General features: G+C 41.2%; 1 protein-coding gene across 3 annotated transcripts in view; it reads right to left on the bottom strand.

Annotated features, from left to right (window-relative positions):
- The window catches only part of LOC110529653 (calcipressin-2), a 118,123-nt gene that overhangs the window by 31,086 nt on the left and 73,512 nt on the right, over window positions 1–13,525 (bottom strand). The gene's annotated exons all lie outside the window — the stretch shown is intronic.

Here is a 13,525-nt window from a genome sequence, read left to right on the forward strand (position 1 = left end):
CACTGAGGCTAGCTAGGCTAGTTAGGTAAATAGCTAAAACGTTAGATGACAGTACATTTTAGGTATAGCAAATGCAGCTAGCTAGCTAAACATGTCTTGTAACGGTACTTACAAGTCCTGTTATGGCCGAATCAATCACCAAATTGTACTGTACTGAACAACACTGCTTTGTGTAAAAAGAGAGGTTATATTTAAACAATAAGGCCCGAGGAGGTGTGGTATATGGCCAATATACCACGGCTAAGGGCTGTTCCTAAGCAAGACACAACGCGGAGTGCCTGGATACAGCCCTTAGCCGTGGTATGTTGGCCATATATTGCAAACCCCCGAGGTGCCTTATTGCTATCATAAACTGTTTACCAACGTAATTAGAGCAGTAAAAATAACTGTTTTGTCATACCCATAGTATACGGTCTGATATACAGTGGGCCACTTAAAAAGATGAGAGAGGCCTGCAATTTTCATCATAGGTACACTTCAACTATGACAGACAAAATGAGGGGAAAAAATCCAGAAAATCACATTGTAGGATTTTTAATGAATTTATTTGCAAATGATGGTGGAAAATAAGTATTTGGTCAATAACAAAAGTTTATCTCAATACTTTGTTATATACCCTTTGTAGGCAATGACAGAGGTCAAACATTTTCTGTAAGTCTTCACAAGGTTTTCACACACTGTTGCTGGTATTTTGGCCTATTCCTCCATGCAGATCTCCTATAGAGCAGTGATGTTTTGGGGCTGCTGCTGGGCAACACGGACTTTCAACTCCCTCCAAAGATGTTCTATGGGGATGAGATCTGGAGACTGGCTAGGCCACTCCAGGACCTTGAAATGCTTCTTACGAAGCCACTCCTTCGTTGCCCGGGCGGTGTGTTTGGGATAATTGTCATGCTGAAAGACCCAGCCACGTTTCATCTTCAATGCCTTGCTGATGGAAGGAGGTTTTCACTCAAAATCTCACGATACATGGCCCCATTCATTCTTTCCTTTACATGGATCAGTCGTCCTGGTCCCTTTGCAGAAGAACAGCCCCAAAGCATGATGTTTCCACCCCCATGCTTCACAGTAGGTATGGTGTTCTTTGGATGCAACTCAGCATTCTTTGTCCTCCAAACACGACGAGTTGCGTTTTTACCAAAAAGTTATATTTTGGTTTCATCTGACCATATGACATTCTCCCAATCTTCTTCTGGATCATCCAAATGCTTTCTAGCAAACTTCAGACGGGCCTGGACATGTACTGGCTTAAGCAGGGGGACACGTCTGGCACTGCAGGATTTGAGTCCCTGGCGGCGTAGTGTGTTACTGATGGTAGGCTTTGTTAATTTGGTCCCAGCTCTCTGCAGGTCATTCACTAGGTCCCCCCGTGTGGTTCTGGGATTTTTGCTTGTGATCATTTTGACCCCACGGGGTGAGATCTTGCGTGGAGCCCCAGATTTAGGGAGATTATCAGTGGTCTTGTATGTCTTCCATTTCCTAATAATTACTCCCACAGTTGATTTCTTCACACCAAGCTGCTTACCTATTGCAGATTCAGTCTTTCCAGCCTGGTGCAGGTCTACAATTTTGTTTCTGGTGTCCTTCGTCAGCTCTTTGGTCTTGGCCATAGTGGAGTTTGGAGTGTGAGGTTGTGGACCGGTGTTTTTTATACTGATAACAAGTTCAAACAGGTGCCATTAATACAGGTAACGAGTGGAGGACAGAGGAGCCTCTTAAAAAAGAAGTTACAGGTCTGTGAGAGCCAGAAATCTTGCTTGTTTGTAGGTGACCAAATACTTATTTTCCACCATAATTTGCAAATAAATTCATTAAAAATCCTACAATGTGATTTTCTGGATTTTTTTTTCTCATTTTGTCTGTCACAGTTGAAGTGTACCTATGACAGGCCTCTCTCATCTTTTTAAGTTGGAGAACTTGCACAATTGGTGGCTGACTAAATACTTTTTTGCCCCACTGTACCACGGCTGTCAGCCGATCAGCATTCAGGGCTCGAACCACCCAGTTTATAATACTAGCTAGCTACCGACAGCAAAACAACTTACTTCTTTGTCATTTGCCCTCCTGGTCCAGCTGGTCTAGGCTACCGCCACTGCTTGCTTGTCTCGCAATTATTTTTCTCGGTCTCAACTTCTCTTCAGTGTATTCTGGCTCAAATAAATAGTGCTGTATGTTCCTATGTAAAAGAACATTAAAAACAAATCAATGTCCAGTTCTTCTTGGAAAGAGAAATCATCAGAAGCAGCCCTTGTAGCTAATTCATTTGCAATCTCCGATAGATAGTGCACGGTAACATATCTCTAGTGAAGCGGTAAACTTGTACCGCCCCTGTTTTGAAAAGCCTGCTTTCGAAAGTGGGAACAAGACAGTAGACCTCCCTTCAGGCTGTAGTCTTTACAAAGCCAGGGAAAATGAGTTAACTTAGATATCCTGCAATGTCCTGGCAGTCCAAAGGCTCTATTAAGCAAGGACAACCATATCTAATCGCTGCTGTCGTGATCATGTAATCGGCAAACACAAAGGCCACAATTATTGCTACAAAATGCAACTCCATTTATTTTTAGACATCTCCTAGCACGATTTTTTTTAATCCAGCTATATTTTATCTTTATTTAACTAGGCAAGTCAGTTAAGAACAAATTCTTATTTTCAATGATGGTCTAGGAACAGTGGGTTAACTGCCTTGTTCAGGGGCAGAACGATAGATTTGTAAGCTCGGGGATTTGAACTTGCAACCCTTCGGTTACTAGTCCAACGCTCTAACTACTAGGCTACGCTGCCGCCCCTATTGTGCCCCTATAGTGCCCCTATAGTGCATAATTATGTCTGAAACACCCTCTCATCAATCAGAATTATGTAGGGAGACTGGAAAAACACATCAAATAGTGTCTGGCGTGAAGTTTTCCTTTAATGAGAGGACTGTTGATATTCCTCTCATAGCAGAGATTAATAAGCCCGTGGTGTATCGGGTTCAGTAGGCACAGGTCGTCGATATCTCTCAGCCTCATGCATTATTTATGGTTGACATGGCGACACGCAGCAGAACCTTTGTGGAGAGAGTGGCACTGCTTTGGCGTGCAGCTCTTTCAAGTCGGTGGAATATGACATTTAGCACACTTGCACAGTCCCTCTGATGGCATGAAAAACATAGGCAGACTGGAGCAGAGGAGTGAAGGCGGATAGGATACATTCTGACTGGAGTGCTGTTCTTTAAATCAAAAGTGAAGCCTCGTGTCTTAAACTGGTGAGAGATACTGTATTACAGACAGACAAGTTTCTCCATCTCAACCTCATATTTTACTGTGTGTGAAATGCTTTTTAAATCAACACATGTCATAGGAAGCCTACTGGGCAATATTGCATAGTCTGACAGACAGTGCTAAACATGTCCATGGATCTAAATACATAGTTATTTTAGATGAACTCTCCCCTCTTTTACTATAATGTCACACACAACCTTGTGCAGAATGTCCTTCCTCAGTTTAAATACATATGTAAATAGCTTGTTGCCTGTAATAAATATTGTGGAACACATTCCCCATGGGACCAGTATTTAATTAGACCAACAGCTGTGGTTGTAGAGAGGTTGACCTGACTCTTGTGAAATGGACGGTTACATCCTGAGCGGTCATCTACTCTGTCGGTCAACATGTGTGGTCCACTACAAACACTAACTGGACATGACACGATCATAAAGGCCAGAACACAACCTTCCCTATACTCTGAAGTGGAACGATACGGGAGTTAATACTCTTGTTATGATCATAAAGTATTTTTATGGACTCAAAGGGCTTTACATTGTATGGCAGTAAAACTTATTGATGTCTCTATACGGCATCTGAAGGTCAACTGGGGTCCAGCTCATAAATTGTCCTTCACTCTCAGTCTTTGTTGTTGTGTCTCTATGCCCTTGTTCTGTACACAGAGGGTTGAATTAGGGCTGATTATAGAACAGACAGGGATTGATGCCAGAGGACGTATTCTATGAATACTAAGAAGTTTAAAAAGGTACAGGTTCTGACCGGTGTGACTTGAGACCATTAATCCTTTAAAGAGGCAGCCTGCAGTTGCTACATCCATTTTAAGACCTTTAAATTAATGAAATATACCAATTGATTATTGAAGAAAATACACTTGCATTAACATCTGTTAACCATATGTATGTGACAAATACATTTGATAATTTACTAGTGTTACAACCTGGCTCAAGATTGTAACAAACAATGGGAAACCACACACTGAGTAAAGTGAATTTATTCCATAAATAAAGTGAACACTCACAACAATAATCAGATGAGGCATGAAAGTCAGTAATTTAGGGTTCAACTGCCAAAGCCACAACGAAACAACTCTCGCATGGCGAGAGGAATCTCTTGCTGAATGGGGAAACAGTGGCTTTATGCCACAGCCGAGCCCCATCAGCACTGACAACCCTCCCAGCTCCACCCACCAATCTCCTGCAGGAAGTAAGCACAGCAAAACCCAGTGGACAGAGCAGGGAGGAGCCGTCATACTAGTAACAGATGACATTCATATTCTGACAATCTCTGAAAATCACTTAGATAATACCTTTGATGATACAGTGGTAGCAATACATGGTTAGAAGATCTACAGAAGACAGAAATGCCAAAGGTGGAGGTGTGGCTGTTTATATTCAAAACCACATTCCTGTAAAGATTAGAGAGGATCTCATGTTAAATACTGTCGAAGTAATATGGCAACAAGTTCATCTGCCTCACCTAAATCTCATTCTGGTGGGAAGCTGCTATAGACCACCAAGTGTTAACAGTCAGTATCTGAATAACGTGTGAAATGCTTGTTAATGTATGTGATATTGATTGAGAGGTATATTTTCTGGGTGATTTAAATATTGACCGGCTTTCATAAGGCTGCCCAATCAAGAGAAAGCTTTAAACTGTAACTAGTGCCTGCAAACAGGTTCAGGTTATCAATCAACCTACCAGGGTAGTTACAAACAACACAGGAATGAAACCATCAACATGTATTGATCACATCTTTACTAATACTGCAGAAATGTGTTTGAAAGCAGTAACCAAATCCATCGGATGTAGTGATCACAATATAGTAGCAATATCTATGAAAATCAAAGTTCCAAAGGCTGGGCCTAATATAGTGCATAAGAGGCCATACAAAGCTTTGTAGCGATTCCTATGTTGTTGATGTAAAGAATATTTGTTGGTCCGTGGTGTGTAATGAGGAGCAACCAGATGCTGCACTTGACACATTTATGAAATTGCTTATCCCAGTTACTAATAAGCATGCACCCATTAAGAAAATGACTTATGTAAATGTTAAAACTGTTAAATCCCTGTGGATTGATGAGGAATTTAAAAACTGCATGGTTGAAAGGGATGAGGCAAAAGAAATTGCATTTTTTTTAACCTTTATTTAACAAGGCATGTCAGTTAGGAACAAATTCTTATTTACAATGACGGCCTACCCCGGCCAAACCCTCCTCTAACCCGGACGATGCTGAGCCAATTGTGCGCCTCCCAAATAGGTCTGACTGTACAACTGATTGACAAAAGTACTGCAAATTGAGAAGTAATGTGACTAAACTAAATAAAAAGAAGAAGAAACTACACCATGAAACAAAGATAAAGGACATAAAGAATGAGAGTAAAAAGCTTTGGAGCACTTTAAATTACATTTTGGGCAAAAACGCAAACTCTGCTCCATCATTAATTGAATCAGATGGCTCATTCATCACAAAACCCACTGATATTGCCAACTACTTTCATGTTTTTTCATTGGTAAGATTAGCAATTTAGGCATGACATGACACCAACAAACGCTTACACTACACATCCAAGTGTATCTGACCAAATTATGAAAGACAAGCATTATCATTTTGAATTCCGTAAAGTAAGTGTTGAGAGTTGAAAAAATTGTCTATCAACAATGACAAGCCACCGGGGTCTGACAACTTGGATGGAAAATGACTGAGGATAATAGTGGATGATATTGCCACATCTTCAATTTAAGACTACTAGAAAGTGTGGCCCTCAGGCCTGGAGGGAAGAAAAATGTATTCCCCTACCTAAGGATAGTAAAAAACCCTTTACTGGCTCAAATAGCAGACCAATCAGCCTTTTACCAACCCTTTGTAAACTTTTGGGAAAAATGGTGTTTGAACAGATACAATGCTATTTTATTGAAAACAGACTTTCATGCTTATAGGGAAGGACATTCAACAAGCACAGCACTTACATAAATTACTGATGATTGGCTTAGAGAAATTGATGATAAAAGATTGTGGGGCTGTTTTGTTAGACTTCAGTGCGACTTTTGACATTATCGATCATAGTCTGTTGCTGGAAAAACTTGTGGAAATGTGTTATGGCTTTAATGGAAGCCTCTCCAACAAAATCCAGGTAGAATCAGGAATTCACCAGGGCAGCTGTCTAGGCCCCTTACCTTTTTCAATCTTTACTAATGACATTTGAGTAATGCCAGCGTGTGTGTCCGGATGACTCAACACTAAACATGTCAGCTACCACAGTGACTGAAATGACTGCAACACTTAACAAAGAGCTGCAGTTAGTTTCAGAATGGGTGCCAAGGAATAAGTTAGTCTTACATATTTCAAAATCAAAATTGTAAACTGTCACGGTCAATACATGTTGATGCAACAGTAGCTAAGATGGGGAGAAGTCTGTCCATAATAAAGAGCTGTTCTGCATTCTTAACAGCACTATCAACAAGGCAGGTCCTACAGGCCCTAGTTTTGTCATACCTGGACTACTGTTCAGTTGTGTGGTCAGGTGCAACAAAGAGGGACTTAAGAAAATTGCAATTGGCTCAGAACAGGGCAGCACGGCTGGCCCTTGGATGTACACCAAGACCTAACATTAATAATATGCATGTCAATCTTTCCTGGCCCAAAGTAGAGTAGAGATTAACTTCATCACTACTTGTATTTGGGAGAAGTTTTGACATGTTGAATGCACTGAGCTGCCTGTTTGAACTACTGGCACACAGTTTGGACACCCATGCATACCCCACAAGACATGCCACCAGAGATCACAGTCCCCAAGTCCAGAACAGACGATGGGAGGTGCACAGTACTACATAGAGCCATGACTACATGGAACTCTATTCCACATCAAGTGAACTAATCTAAATGTGACCCAGCTGATTACAAAGTCCACTCGCCCAAACTTAAAGGACCCTACGAAATCGACTTTGATTGACCTCATACTTACAAATACTCTAGATAAATATGCTGGGAGTGGGGTATTAGCTTTGGATATTAGTGACCACTGTCCCATTGTATGTGTCAGGGATATACGCATGCCTCGATCCAAACCTTGTTTTATCAACAAGAGGAATTTTAAACATTTGAATGAACAGGCCTTTTTTTGTGACCTTTATTTTGGTGACTTTGATTGTATTGCATCTATACCCGACCCAGAGTTGGCTCTGAACCACTTCTCAAATGTTTTCAATTGTTTTGTAGATTAACATGCTCCCTTTAAAAAAACAGAGAATTAAAAATCGGTCTTGCCTTTGCTTCAGTCCAGAGCTATCTGAAGTCATACACAACAGAGATGCTGCATGGGCCAAAGCTAGATTCACAGACCCGGGCCTAGACTGGCAGTCTTTCAGGCGATTGAGAAATCGGTGTGTAAAACTAGTTAAAAAAGCTAAATCAGATTATTATGTTAATAGACTATCTTAATGTACAGGGAACCCAGACAAATGTTGGAAAGCTGTTAAATCACTTTAGGGTTGCGTCTCCTCTTCTCTCCCCAAATAAATTAATTTAGATTCTGGCCCTATTACTGACAAAATTGATCTCATTAATGCATTTAATCACCATTTTATCTCTACGGGCTTTATATTTGAATGTATTTTCAACGCAGTAGTTTGGATGTAGATGGTGAAAATCTATTGGATGATACTGAAAACGCTGGTCAGGAGTTTTCTTTTCGGAAATTCATTGATAAAGAAGTCCTGGATGCTTTGCTAACATTAGACAAAAAAAATCAACAGGGGCTGTTCATTTGGAGCCTAGTCTGCTTAAGTGTGCAGCACCCCTTATTGCTGGCTGAGTAGCTCACATTTCTAATTTAACATTTTTATCAGGAAGTATTCCAAAAGCATGGAAATCCACATATGTGCTGTGGGGATACAAATGATCTTGACAACTATCGATATAGGTTATTGAATACTTGGTTAATGTACAACTTCGTTCCTTTTTATCTGATAATTGTATTCTTAATATAAACCAATCAGGGTTTAGGCCTGAGCATATTACTACCACAGCAACCATGGCTCCCGAGTGGCGGAGCGGTCAAAGGCACTGCATCTCAGAGCAAGAGGCGTTACTACAGTCCCTGGTTCGATTCCAGGCTGTATCACATCCGGCTGTAATTGGGAGTCCCATAGGGCGGTGCACAATTGGCCCAGCGTCGTCCGGGTTTGGCCGGGGTAGCCTGTCATTGTAAATAAGAATTTGTTCTTATCTGACTTGCCCGGTTAAATAAATAAACTGTTTTTCTGTTTTGCTGAAGAAATGATAAAGAGTAGGCCTGGGATACACAGCCTGTTTATGGTTTCAGAATGATCTTAGTGACAGAATTTCTTGATATTCAAAAAGGTGTCCCTCCGGGTTCAATTTTGGGTCCATTATTGTTCACTTTGTATATTAATGACATAGGAAACACTGTTAATACTTGTAACATTCATCTCTATGCAGATGACACAATTCTGTGCCACCTCAGTGCAGCAGGGAATTTGTGAACTTCAGCATGACTTTGATTCAATTCAGAAATCACTTACAGATCTTAATTAGTGTTAAATACAAGTAAAACCAAGCAATTGCTGTTCTCTAGGTCATGAAATGTTGATCCCGACGACCTGCATATTTGAGCTATAAATGGAGCCCAAATTGAGCTTGTTTTTCAATAGAAGTATCTGGGTGTCTGGATTGATGACAAGTTATCCTTCGTAACACATATAGAAAATCTGTCTAAGAAGCAAAAATCCAAGATTGTTTTTTTTATATCAAAATATAGATCACAACTTAGTATTAAAAATAGGATAAATATTGTTCAAACAACGCTTCTCCCTGTTTTGAATTTTGGTGATATTGTTTACATGCATTTGACAACCTCTGTTTTAAAACCCTTGGACACTGTCTACCATTCAGCAATACGTTTTATCACAGGGGACAATTTTAGAACTGATCATTGTAGTCTGTATAAGAATGTGGGATGGACCTCTGTCTGTAAGAAGAGAGCTGCATTCTCTTCTATTTACAGTTGAAGTCGGAAGTTCACATACATTTAGGTTGGAGTCATTAAAACTTGTTTTACAACCACTCCACAAATGTCTTGTTAACAAACTATAGTTTTGGCAAGTCAGTTAGGACATCTACTTTGTGCATGACACTCAAGTCATTTTTCCAACAATTGTTTACAGACAGATTATTTCACTTATAATTCACTGTTCCAGTGGGTCAGAAGTTTACATACACTAAGTTGACTGTGCCTTTAATCAGCTTGGAAAATTCCAGAAAATGAAGTCATGGCTTTAGAAGCTTCTGATAGGCTAATTGACATCATTTGAGTCAATTGGAGGTGTACCTGTGGATGTATTTCAAAGTCTACCTTCAAACTCAGTGCAAACTATTTGCTTGACATCATGGGAAAATCAAAAGAAGTCAGCCAAGACCTCAGAAAAAAATGTAGACCTCCACAAGTCTGTTTCATTCTTGGGAGCAATTCCCAAACACCTGACGGTACCACAGTCATCTGTACAAAACAATAGTAAGCCAGTATAAATACCATGGGACCACACAGCCGTCTTACCGCTCAGGAAGGAGACGCGTTCTGTCTCCTAGAGATGAACATACTTTGGTGCGAAAAGTGCAAATCAATCCCAGAACAACAGAAAAGGACCTATTGAAGATGTTGGAGGAAACAGGTACAAATGTATCTGTATCCACAGTAAAATGAGTCCTATATCGACATAACCTGAAAGGTCGCTCAGCAAGGAAGAGGCCACTGCTCCAAAACCACCATAAAAAAGCCAGACTACAGTTTGCAACTGCACATGGGGACAAAGATCGCACTTTTTGGAGAAATGTCCTCTGGTCTGATGAAACAAAAATATAACTGTTTTGCCATAATGACAATCGTTATGTTTGGAGGAAAAAGGGGGAGGCTTGCAAGCTGAAGAACACCATCCCAACCGTGAAGCACGGGGGTGGCAGCATCATGTTGTGTAGGTGCTTTGCAAAATAGATGGCATCATGAGGTAGGAAAATGATGCTGATATATTGAAGCAACATATCAAGACATCAGTCTGGAAGTTAAAGTTTGGTCGCAAATGGGTCTTCCAAATGGACAATGACCCCAAGCATACTTCAATAGTTGTGGCAAAATGGCTTAGGGACAACAAATTCAAGGTATTGGAGTGGCCATCAGAAAGCCCTGACCTCAATCCTATAGAAAATTTGTGGGCAGAACTGAAAAACCGTGTGCGAGCAAGCAGGCCTACAAACCTGACTCAGTTACACTAGCTCTGTCAGGAGGAATGGGCCAAAATTCACCCAACGTATTGTGGGAAGCTTGTGGAAGGCTCCCTGAAACGTTCGACCCAAGTTAAAAAATTAAAAGGCAATGCTACCAAATACTAATTGATTGTATGTAAACTTCTGACCCATTGGGAATGTGATGAAAGAAATCAAATCTGAAATAAATCATTCTCTCTACTATTATAACTCCAGTCTCCACAGATTTGGGAAAATCTGCATTTTGTCCCCCCCCCCCCCCCCCCCCCCCTCCTAATTTGTGTAACAATCTACAGAGTTCACTGCAGCTAGATGTGCTGATGACACTCAGGCAGTTTACATTATTGATTGAGGACCTCTATGTAGTTGAATGTGATTGCTTTTATTAAATGTTTATTTTTGTTTATTGTGCAGAATTAAAATCAGCAAAAAAAGAAACGTCCTCTCGCTGTCAACTGGGTTTATTTTCAGCAACCTTAACATGTGCAAATATTTGTATGAACATAACAAGATTCAACAACAGACAAACTGAACAAGTTCCACAGACATGTGACTAACATAAATTGAATAATGTGTCCCTGAACAAAGGGGGGGGGGGGGGGTCAAAATCAAAAGTAACAGTCAGTATCTGGTGTGGCCACCAGCTGCATTAAGTACTGCAGTGCATCTCCTCCTCATGGACTGCATCAGATTTGCCAGTTTTTGCTGTGAGATGTTACCCCATTCTTCCATCAAGGCACCTGCATGTTCGCTGACATTTCTGGGGGGAATGGCCCTAGCCCTCACCCTCCGATCCAACAGGTCCCAGACGTGCTCAATGGGATTGAGATCCGGGCTCTTCGCTGGCAATGGCAGAACACTGACATTCCTGTCTTGCAGGAAATCACGCACAGAACGGGCAGTATGGCTGGTGGCATTGTCATGCTGGAGGGTCATGTCAGGATGAGCATGCAGGAAGGGTACTGCATGAGGGAGGAGGGTGTCTTCCTTGTAACACAGCGTTGAGATTGCCTGCAATAACAACAAGCTCAGTCCAGCAGTCAAGCCCTCAGTCCAGCCTCTCTCAACCTATTGCGGACAGTCTGAGCACTGATGCAGGGATTTTGCATTCCTGGTGCAACTCGGGCAGTTGTTGTTGCCATCCTAGACCTGTCCCGCAGGTGTGATGTTCAGATGTACCGATCCTGTGCAGGTGTTGTTGCACGTGGTCTGCCACTTTGAGGATGATCAGCTGTCTGTCCTGTCTCCCTGTAGCGCTGTCTTAGGCGTCTCATAGTACGGACATTGCAATTTATTGCCCTGGCCACATCTGCAGTCCTCATGCCTCCTTGCAGCATGCCTAAGGCACGTTCATGCAGATGAGCAGGGACCCTGGGCATCTTTCTTTTGGTGTTTCTCAGAGTCAGTAGAGAGGCCTCTTTAGTGTCCTACGTTTTCATAACTGTGACCTTAATTGCCTACCGTCTGTAAGCTGTTAGTTTCTTAACGACCATTCCACAGGTGCATGTTCATTAATTGTTTATGATTCATTGAACAAGCATGGGAAACAATGTTTAAACCCTTTACAATGAAGATCTGTGAAGTTATTTTGATTTTTACGAATTATCTTTGAAAGACATGCTCCTGAAAAAGGGAAGTTTATTTTTTTGCTGCGTTTATATTGTTTTATACACGTGTATGTTTAATTCTGTTTTTATTGTAATGTGTAGAGGGCTCTCTTGTCAAAGAGATTTTTAATCTCAATGTGACTCCCTGTTTAAATAAAGATTCAATAAAATAAATAAATACAAGTAAATCATGCAAGGAGTAAAATTTGATAAAAAAAACAGATACAAATACACCATATGGACCAGTGGGGACTGTGAAGCAACACAAACATAGGCACAGACACATGCATACAAATGCACGATAACATACGCACTGTACACACACCTACACATGGCTTTTGTGTTGTGGATATGTGGTAGTAGAGTAGGGCCTGAGGACACATACTTAATATGTTGTGAAATCTGTTGTGAATGTATTGTAATGTTTAAAAAAATATCTAACTGCCTTCATTTTGCTGGACCCCACGAAGGATAGCAGCTAATGGGGATCCATAATAAATGCAAATCAATACAAATGCATGGTGAAAACTATCATTTTGATATCATGGATGGTCAGTCCTTGTATCCATAGCTCTGTGCATGAGTTTGAGAGCAGGTACATTTCTCCAGCCACATCCCTCAGCTGTTCACCATATCAGTGGTGGAGAGGCGCTTCGTTATTGTTTGAACTTCAGATTACCACTTTAAACAACAATGATTTGACCTGATCCCCTGCTTAACCGAGGGTAGGTGATCTAGGATGTCCAATTACCTGACGCTCACGTAGAACTGGATACATTTACAGAGTGGATATATTTACAGACAGAGATGTGAGAGAGGGAACGAGAGGGAGAATGACAAATAGCTATCAAGCAAGAAAATGGGACAATAGAAAGATCAGACAGAGAATGGGACACTAGAAAGATCAGACAGAGAATGGGACACTAGAACGATCAGACAGAGAATGGGACAATAGAAAGATCAGACAGAGAATGGGACAATAGAAAGATCAGACAGAGAATGGACACTAGAAAGATCAGACAGAGAATGGGACACTAGAAAGATCAGACAGAGAATGGGACACTAAAAAGTTCAGACGGAGAATGGGACATTCTGTCTCAGCCTCCAGTATTTATGCTGCAGTAGTTTATGTGTCGGGGGGCTAGGGTCAGTTTGTTATATCTGGAGTACTTCTCCTGTCTTATCCGGTGTCCTGTGTGAATTTAAGTATGCTCTCTAATTCTCTCTTTCTCTCTTTCTTTCTTTCTCTCTCTCCGAGGACCTGAGCCCTTGGACCATGCCCCAGGACTACCTGGCATGATGACTCCTTGCTGTCCCCAGTCCACCTGGCCGTGCTGCTGCTCCAGTTTCAAATGTTCTGCCTGCGGCTATGGAATCC

The sequence above is a fragment of the Oncorhynchus mykiss genome, chromosome 8 (genome assembly GCF_013265735.2).
Source record: "Oncorhynchus mykiss isolate Arlee chromosome 8, USDA_OmykA_1.1, whole genome shotgun sequence".
NCBI classification, from domain to species: Eukaryota; Metazoa; Chordata; class Actinopteri; order Salmoniformes; family Salmonidae; genus Oncorhynchus; species Oncorhynchus mykiss.